The following is a 10,274-nucleotide window of genomic DNA, read 5'->3' as shown; positions in this document are numbered from 1 at the left end:
AAGGTACCTTTTACTTTCAAATCACTTGTTAAAATCTCAGATGTTATTGGGCCTTGAAATAGGACTCTCCTCTAGCCAGGTCTCCTAAGCTCTTGGAGATCTATTTCACACTCGAGATAGCTCAGCTACCCTACAAGGCATAAAATCAGCAGGATGGCTTCTGTGGCAGTGTTGGAAACAAAAAGGTTTTAATAAAAGGCAAAATAACAAACTCTTTACAGAGAAAAACCAATCCAGGTGCAAGAGGCCCTCCTGCCCCTGGTAAAACACCTCACAAAAGCAATTAGTTTCTTTGTTCTATTCTTTTTCTAGTAAATTGCCCACGCGGGACTTTTTGGTTCCTGTCCAGTTAGCTATCAGTAAGTTTGAGGTGAAGTCCCCCAGGTCCTATGAGATGCCTTTTCGCTTAATCCAGGAGAGAAACTTCTGGGCTTTTTTCCTTTTTAAGGGGACAAAGGATAGTTTTGTTACTCTGTCAACAGGGGGCACATTCCTATATCTCACCCTTTCTATACATCTAAAAAGAAAGAGGAGAAAGGAACATGAACTGAAAATGTCTCACCCTTGTCGACAATTTGTAGTTATGCCAATAATTTTTAAATTTGGTTCTAATCTTCTGTCTTAGCTTTGGTGAAGTGTTTTCCCAGGCAAGCTTCAAATTTCTGGCTATATATGATTTGAACATAGAGGTAGGTTAATAACTTTTTGACACAACAATAACTTACAGAACTTTTTCAGTGCAAAACTTTGACACAACAATAACTTACAGAACTTTTTCAGTGCAAAACTATCTTTTAAACAATTTTAACTAGTGCAAACTTAGAAAACAGTCTGCTTCCAGCTGTCACTCAGTTGTTTGTGCATTCTTCTTCTGGTGTCTTCTGCTGCTCTTGGATCGGCTGTACCTGTGGCTTGACATTCTTTGCAGGGACCCATCGAAGACCTGCATTTGTAGAAATGCACGCAAATCCCCTCCCCCAAGTCACAAGAGGATTGGGTCCTGAAATCTGTCCTGTCTCTGGATCCTTGATGAAGACTGGTGGCCTTTCCTTGAGCTTTGCTTGACTGGTATTGCTGAAATGTCTGAAAATTGGTGGAACCTACTTGATAAAAGAATTATTTAAGAAGTTAAAAACATACACAGCTTTATTTAGACTCTCTATGGTAGACAGCACTTCTGTCCCTCCCTTTTGCCTTTCAAGGATCATTTTCAGTGACCTGTGTGCTCTTTCTACAATAGACTGGCCTGCAATAGAATGTGGAATACCTGTGGTGTGTTTGATACCCCAGGTTTTGAAAAACTGCAGTTTGTTAGAAACGTAGGCTGGTCCGTTGTCCATTTTGACTTCTTGAGGAATACCTAGGGATGCAAATGCTTGTAAGAAATGTTTAATTACATCTCTACTCTTTTCTCCTTGATGTGCAGAAGCAAAAATTGCTCCTGAGAATGTGTCTATTGATATATGTATATGTTCGAAGCATGCAAATGACTGATATTGAGTTACATCAGTTAGCCATATCTGCAGGCTATTTAAGCCTTGAGGGTTAACTCCTGTTACTATTGCTGGTATGGCAAATTTTTGGCAATCTGAACATGATTGAACAATTGCTTTTGCCTGATTCTGAGAGATGTTAAACATTCTTACTAGAGCAGGTGCATTTTGATGATAGAAAGCATGGCTCATTCTGGCTTGTTCAATAACATTAGGAAGTATATTCTGTATTGACATGGTTAACAAATAAGCCATGGCATTGCCTTCTGCTAAGAAACTTAAAGAAAAGAATGTGAACGAATGTGCATTACAAAGTAAGGTTACTGTCGAATGGAAAGAAGGAAGATTAATTTTTTGAGTAAACTGTATAGCTGGTCATTAGAAACCTCTTTTAGCAGAGATCCTTCTGCTCTCTCCACTACACCTGCAACATAAATTGAATCTGTTACTAAATTAAAAGGAAATGTGAATTTTGAAAATACCCATACAACTGCTGTTAACTCTGTGATTTGTGCAGAACCAATTATTTCCTCAATATCTGATTCCCATTTTTTGGTCTCTGGGTTTTGCCAAGTAATCACAGATTTTTTTTGACTTCCCAGAACCATCTGTAAAAAATGTGATTGCATCTAGGGGTGCATGACTTCTTAAGGGCCTATGAATTAAAGATGAACTTAATAGCTCATGTTTGGGACAATTGACTGATATTTTTCCTGTAAAATTTTCTGGGGCAAATTGCATGGCCTCTGAATTTTGAATTAACCATTCCAAATAGATGGATGTGACAGGCAGAAAGATTTCTGCAAAATCCTTTCCTGCAAGGGAAAACATTTGGGATCTAGCCTTAATAATCAATTGCGATATAATTTCAGGGCAAGTTGTTATAGTTTTACCCAGCTGACGTGATAGGAAAACCCATTCTAAGATTATCAGATGGTCCTTCTTCTCTAGAACCCACTGGAATATTAGTCCGTGAAGCTGTAGATTCTCCCCCAAAACTGCAAACAAAAAAGACAAGTTAGGATTCTACTGATGAGTCTGGTGTGATTGGATGGCTCGCATCACTTTCTCTAAGGCATTTTGGGCTTCTTTGTTGAATTCTTGTGGTGAGTTCAAAGCTGTGTCTCCCTTCAATAGATCTGCCAGAGGGGCTAAATCTTGATTTGAAATGCCTAGTCGTGGATGAAGCCAGTTCAGAGTCCCTATTAGCTGCTGCACTTAATTCAGGGTCTTTGGATTTGTCCTTAGCTGGAGTGGTTGAGGAGTTGCTGTTTGTTCTGTGATTCTGTATCCTAAATATTTCCAAGGAGGAAGTGTCTGTATTTTTTCATTTGCTACTGAGTCCTGCTTTCTCTACTGCTGAGATGACCTGATCTGTTGTCTCCTGCATTGATGCTTGGTCTTTTGCTGCTACTAAAATATTGTCCATATAATGCAAGATGAGGGAATTTGGGCATTGTACACAAACTGAGGAAAGTACTTTTGCTACATACCACTGGCATATACTGGGGGAATTTCTCATGCCTTGTGGAAGAGAAAGCCAATGATATATTTTTAAAGGTGTCTGCTGATTTATGGATGGGAATGTCCTGGGTTGACTATATGATGCTTTTATCCCCAATCGTCTCATTCTGTTTATGTTGAATAATAATAAGTTTTGTACCTTTAAGAGTATTACAGAGAGTGAAGGGGGAGAGAGAAGAAGCGCGCAGTTTTGTTTTTCAGACACTGCACTCCTCCACATTCCTGCTCCTGACTGTGTTGTCTGCGGACAGACAGCGGGACAGAGAGCTCTTCTTTTGCTTTTTAGTTAGTGTTAGCTAGCTGAGGCAAAGAAGTTCCCTGGACTGTTTTTTCCCTTTTCTTTGGACCTCTTGGAACTGCTCTGGACTGAACACCCAGGAGAGCACCGGCAGCTGCAGCTGTGGCCCACCGGGCCGGCCCTGGCCTGCGACAATTCCAGCACTGAGAGACTGATCAGAGACTGAGTGAGCTGCTGCTTGAACCCGGGGTTTTTTCTCAGTTTGTCATCTCTTTTAGAGTGGCAAGGGGTCTCATTGTTTTGATACTGTTTTGGTCTTATTGTTTAATAAACAGGGGGTTTTTTTCCACCTTTCTCCAAGGAGGTATTTTTCTTTCCTCCCGAACCAGTTGGGGGGAGGGGCCGATTGGATCTGCTTTTCCCACCGGAGCTCCTTTGGGGGGATTCTTCCCCAAATTTGCTCTAAACCTGGACAGATGGAAAAGGCAAATCTTGGTGTGTCATCTGGATGCAAAGGAATATTGAAAAAACAGTCTTTTAAATCAATGACAGTTAACTTCCACTCCTTTGGAATCATAACGGGACGAGGTAAACCTGGTTGTAAAGAACCCATTTCTTGAATCACTTTGTTAACTTTTCTGAGATCCTGCAATAACCTCCACTTCCTACTGCTTGGCTTTTTAATTACAAAAACTGGAGTGTTCTAGGGGCTGATAGTTGGAGTTAGGTGACCTTTGTTTAACTGTTCCTGTACCAACTGCTCTAATGCAGCAAGTTTCTCTTCTGGTAAGGGCCATTGGCTGACCCAGATGGGTGTATTAGATGTCCATGTGAGTTTTAGTGTGTTATGTCCATCAACAGCCTTTGTTAAAAATTGGTTTCTAGTCGCAGACCCCATTGTGAGAAAATGTCTCTTCCCCAAAGATCTATATCAGCTCCTACTATAAATGGTCTCGTGATGGCAACACGACCTTCATGTCCCTCAAATGTGACAGAGTGCAAGCTACGGAAGCTTTCACAGTGACCACCAATACCTGCCAGTTGGTCCAGCGTAGGCACGATGGTCTAGTCCTGTGGCCATTTTGATTTCGATATCAGAGTGTCAGAGTGACGTCTGCTCCGGTATCTATCAGGCCAACGAGGGTGATGGTTTTCCCGAGGTGCTTCAGGACACAGGTGAGTTGAGGCCACCCACGGGTGATGTGCCTGGTCCAAGTGATGACAGATGTATTGCTCCGTGACTGGTAGGAGAAAAGCTTGTGCTATGGTTAGTCCTTTGGGTAAAAAGCATGGAGGGTCTGGACATAAAGCTAACACTGTAATTTCCTGTGAACAAGTGACAGATAACACAGTTGGAATTATATAAAAACCTTTTGCATAGGATCTGTTCACTCCCACTATTAAGAACTGATGTGGTTGTGATTCAGGTCCCAGCTGTCCTGTGGAAATTGTGTGAGCAATGGCATTGGTTAGCATCACTGACTGGGCTGTAGACAGCTCCAACCTGGTACTTGAGGACATTGTGCTTGGTAGTCCTGCAACGATTTGCTGCAGTTGTGAACTTGGTGGCCTGTGGTGGTCTCTGGCCTCTGGTACAGTGGTTCTTGTGTTCTCGCATGCCACTGAACTGTGCTTGGCTACACATTTCCCAGAAGATGGCATAGACAATCCTGTACTGGGCGAAAACTGTGAGCATTTTGACAGAGACCTCTGTATCCACTGTTTCTTGGAGGTAGCCTCCTTCATATTCTTGGACATTCTCTTTTAAAATGCCTTCTTTGACCACAGGAATAGCATGTGGCCCTTGAAATCTGTTGGTTTTCAATTGCCCCTTTAAATGCTGTTAGAGCCTCTGCTAGGGTTTGCGTCTGAATTTCTATGGCCTTTTCCTGCTGCTTTAGGGTGTTTTCCTCAGCTGTTGTGATGGGATTAGCTAGCACCTCTGCCTGCATGGCTGCTGCATGTTCAGGGGTACCCAGGCGATTGCAAGCATCCACTAGCTGTGTTAGGTTGGGGTCAGGGTTTTGTGGCAATGCATGTAATATATTTTTGCAGCTTGGATTTGCATTAGATATTGCAAGCCGTTTTAATAACTCTTGTCTGGCACGGTCTATTGGAATTTGCTTATCTAATGCCAATTTTAAGCGGTCCAAAACTTTAATGTATGGCTCATCCATCCCTTGTTTTATTTCTGTGAAATCTAGTTCGGGTTTATTCCCGTCAGGCAGCTGTAACAGGGCAGTCTTTGCAGCTTCTTTAACATTCTGGAGAATTTGTCTATTGAGTATCCTGGCTTGTCCCTGTGGGTCTGTATGGGCTCCTTCTCCCAAGAGCTGATCTAGAGTTATATTTGCAGTAGCTGGAGTTCCTGCATAACCTCTTAAAAGGTCATTTAATAAACCTTTCCATGCCAATTCCCACAGAGAATAATCTGTTCGAGACAGCAAAGATGTACACAGCTGTTTTAAATTGTGAAGAATGAATATATTTGCTGCAAAGGTGGCTTGTAACAGGCCTCTGAAATATGCAGATTCTCTCCCATAAAAACGAGAGGCTCTGCATCTCTCTTTTAATTCTGCAAAGTTTATCTGTTGCCACTGTGGTCGTGGTACAGCCCCGACAGTATATCTTACTGAAAACACTTTCAGCTTAGATGCAATTTCCCACTCTCCTTCCTGGACTGCATCTTTTCTTATCCTCTGCCAGGTATCTGTGCCTCCTGGTGTATGAAACTCTTCCTCAGATTTTTGGGGGCTACATTGGGGTGTGTAGTAATAACTTTTGCTTTGATCCGGCTGTTCTCCAAATATGGGTGCCGCCATTTTGGATGGGGTCACTTCTGGGTCATCACATCTGGTTCCCACGCTCAGCAGAATGGCGGCGTGCTGTCCCGGGGAGTGGGCAAGAAGAAGAGGCAGGGAGACCGATCGGGCTCGGTCCACAAAAGAGGTATGTCCCTCATTGTTGTCCTATATATCAAGAGTTCTTATTATCATTATAGTGCAAGCATTCCATATCGCCAGAGATTCATACCTCCTCAGTGTTTCGCGCAGGCACCTCCTCTAAGCACTGACTGTTCCTGGTCCTTGCAGTAGTCATCTAACTCCTCTGACTCCTGATCCCACCAATCCACTCTTTTATACTACTGTTCTTATTGGCTACAAGTGTGGCCTGTTAACATTAGGCCTGCTCCTAATTTTAGTAATTGGTTTAGCTGCAACTCTTTGGGGGATAAGATTGCATTCTATGCCACCTTCATACTGTATCCCCCTACACCTCATCTGATGGGCAGGAGCTTAATGACGAATAGGAAAGGGAATCCTGGGAGGGCAAGGACAATGGTGGAAGACGCCCACTAAGGGCAGAGCTCTCCCTTTCGGAACTATGGCATTGGCCACATGCTCTCCTGTGGAAGGGGCTAACAGCGGGCCTGTTAGCTAAAGGAGCAAGAAGAAGCTGAGAAGTAAGAAGCAGCTGTTAAGGAGCTCTCTCCAAGGCTGTAACCAAGGAGACGGAGAGAAGAATGATAAGAAAACCTTGCAGCTGGACGAAGCATTTTTAGAAAGCTAGTTGAAGTCACTGTAACTTTTCACCAATAGTGTTATGTTGACTTATTGTGGCCAATAGTTAGGGTAGAAGAAGCATAAACAATTGGAAAGTGTATAAAAGGTCAGCCATGTTCAATAATAAAGAGTTGCCAACTAAGACTGCTTGTGGTCTCTGCTTTGTGTCGTGACCGCCTCAACAGCGACACTCCCCCGTTCTCACAGAGCATAGACTCTGCTTGGCTTTTTTCGATTTTACTGCCAAAATTCACCAATTTTGTGCATCTGAGGCAACTTTTGAGAGGAAACCGAGAGGAATTCTTTGGGGTAGGTGATTTAGGAGAGGTTGTTTGCAGACTGGTCTGGCAGGGAGTGGTCTGTCCTCTCTCCGAGGGTGGTGGACGGGGAGCCGGGGGAGGAGGGTCTGGACTGGCTGTGAGAGTCTGTCAGAATTTTCCCTCATCTGCCTCACGATCGTCCTTGGGAGACCACTGAAGAGAAGACCCCCCTGTCTAGAATATCTGGCTCTGAAGGAGAAAAGTCACATGCCAAAGGCCCTGAGACCTGAAAGCTCAGTGTTAAGCTATTGTTTTCACAGGTTTGTTTTCTGTATGCTAAGAAGGGGGCACCGTGCCCTGTTTGCAACAATAGCAGCTTTGGAAGCTGTCCCATCTCTCAGCCTGGCTGGACTTCTCCTGATTCCTCAAAAGAAACAGAGGAGAAAGAAACTCCTCGCATTAATCAAAATTGCCCTCAAAAAGAATTAGCCCTGATGAAAAATTGCGGGAAACACTGTTGCAATAACATGAAACCTCTAATTAAAACAGAATGCAACTATATCAATAATGAAGATCTTGACCTGCACAAAACTACTAAAGAAATCCTGTACACTGCTACTGAATTAACAAAACTTGCAAAGCAGTATGGGCTTCCCCCCCAAAAATCTGAAACAGAACACATTTGTCAAGTGTCTCTCACTGGGGGAGATCAGATTCTTTTGTCAGAACAAGGAGCCAGTGGGTGCTGGGGACATGGGGTGTTCTTAACAACAGCAGACAGACACATCCCATGGTCCCCAAATCAGCACACAGATCATTGGGCAAGGGGGCTAAACCCCTTGGAAAAGAGAGACCCTTTGGTTGGTACCCCCGACCAACTGCTGGAAAACATTCACAAAGCCAGCTGCCTGCAATTGATTCATGAAAATAAATTAATTTCTGGTTTTGAGTCACCAATGAAATCACCTGTAAAGCCTGAAATTATGACCTCTTTAACTCAAGGGCTTCCAGGAACACTTAAACCTACAGCAATTCTCCCTCAGAAAACCATAGTAGCTATGTCTCCTACAGAAAGACCAGATAAACTTCTCAGTAACCAGAATGACCCTTTTGTTCCCCTTTATGACTTGCTGAGAAAAAGAATAAAACGGGATTGGACTTCTTCTCAGAAGGAAACATTGCAATTACTGATTTTTGAAGTGACAGCTCATCAGGCACTGGACCCTATCCATCCTACAGACCCCTTTCATGTGGAGTGGGGATTTGCCTCCTCACAGCCTTCAGTACACATTTGGCACTGGAGTCCTGAGGGTCTGACAAAGCTTGTTGGTTTTTATTCCTGTGGTTTCAAAGATGCTGAGAATAGATACACTGCCTGGGAAGGGGGGTTGTTTGTGGTTGGCTTTGCTCCCAGGAAGGTGGAGGAGAACTGAGCAATCCAAGAAACTGGGAGCTTGGGTAGCAGCCAAAATAAACCTGCTTCTATGACTAAAGCAACCCCTCCTCTCTCCCCTGCTTCTGCTAACAGAAAGGAACAAGACAATGCCCAGGTTGGGGAACTGTTAACTGTTTGGAGCATTTTCCAAAGTGAGGGACAAAATTACTTTCTTGTCTGTATTAACACCAAGTCCTATGCTATGTTTATATTTGGGTTGCTCCAGGCTGATGCTTTTAAAAGAACTACAGGAGATAATACAGTTAAAGCAATGCAAGGATGGTTTGGGATTTTCCTAAAACCACAAGAAATTCAATCTGATAATGTTTCTCACTCTACTGTCAAAGATGTGCAGGATTGGGCAGAAGGTGAAAAGATTAAATGGACTTCTCACACCTTTTACTATAGATGGGAGGTAAATGAGTGTTCCAAAATCACTGCTTTTTGCCCAACAGTTCCAAGCATAATTCCTTCACTACAGAGACCAGATGATTTCAAGAACCCAGCACATCACCCTGGACAACCTGTTTTTGGTGGACTCCCCGCTGCTGTAGGGGAAGCACCACTGCTGTTCAGAACCTCTCTGACAATTCCATTGTTCTAAATTTTTCTGCCTCTTTGTGGCAGAGTCTGTTGTGTTTCCTTTTTCAGAAGAACTCCGAGGGACATGAAGACCTGATAAATCATGATAACACTAGTGATGGACAACAGAAATAATGTTTTCCCTTCCCTTTATGGTAACACCAGGTGATGGTATTATACATAACATGTAAATTAATTGAACTTGAATAAATTGGCTGTCACAATTGGAGATTTGACCAAATTACAGCAACTACTGCAGTCATTCTTATTGGCTTTTGTGAACGCACCAGTGGCTGGTAGCAAACACATTACCAAATTGGGAGAGGGTAAATGTAAATGATCACAAATTGATAATTGATGAACTTTGTGCTACACAAAACAATGTTTCTTTGGCTCTCAGCTGTATCCAGGCACAATTGTGGGTGCAGTCAGTTTCTGCTTCAATTATAGAAGATGAAGAAGGCACTTTTCCCACTGAAATTTGGAAAATAATTTGGGACAGTGCCACTGACTTTGAAAGAGAATTCCAATCCTGGTGGAACCTAGTGAATTTTGACCTGTGACCCCATTTTAAATGCAGCCACTGTTTTTGTGTTAACTATACACAATGCCTTAGAGCATTTGATTTTCCCTGTTATAGCATTAGAACTGAATTACGACGGAGCCATTCTCTGTTTTTTCTGAACATAGAGAATGGGCCCGTCAAATTGGTAAGAAATGGTAAACTATTAATTTGGAATCTTGTATTGCCTGAGAACAATAAGAGTTCATCTGTGAAAGCAATGCAATCATAGCTCAAGACATTTGTTAAGACATAGAGCAAAATATCTGTCACTTTGAGATTGGTCCTAATGAGGCTTTTGAAACAGTTCATAGGCAATACATGTGCATGTTTTAGAACTATTTGTGACTTTGTGCTCATATAAAATGTTATAGTAGATACTAAAAATCATTCAAATTTCTGTGCTTGTAACTTTACTAAGATTTCAGGATGTGATTTTTTCTTGTTAAGCTCCAGTCCCTTCTCACTACCTATGGCAATACAACTACACACTGATTCACATACTGATGCCTACTCCTATCAAGATGAATCTTACTTTGGTAAGGCAACTGCTGCTCAATCAGAACTTGCTTGAAATCCTGGAGAAGATCAAGGAAAGTGGACAGAAGACCCTGGTG

This window comes from Zonotrichia albicollis, chromosome W, assembly GCF_047830755.1.
Source record: "Zonotrichia albicollis isolate bZonAlb1 chromosome W, bZonAlb1.hap1, whole genome shotgun sequence".
Lineage (NCBI taxonomy): Eukaryota > Metazoa > Chordata > Aves > Passeriformes > Passerellidae > Zonotrichia > Zonotrichia albicollis.
The sequence above is the reverse complement of the archived record's forward strand: the minus strand, read 5'-3'. Positions refer to the sequence as shown.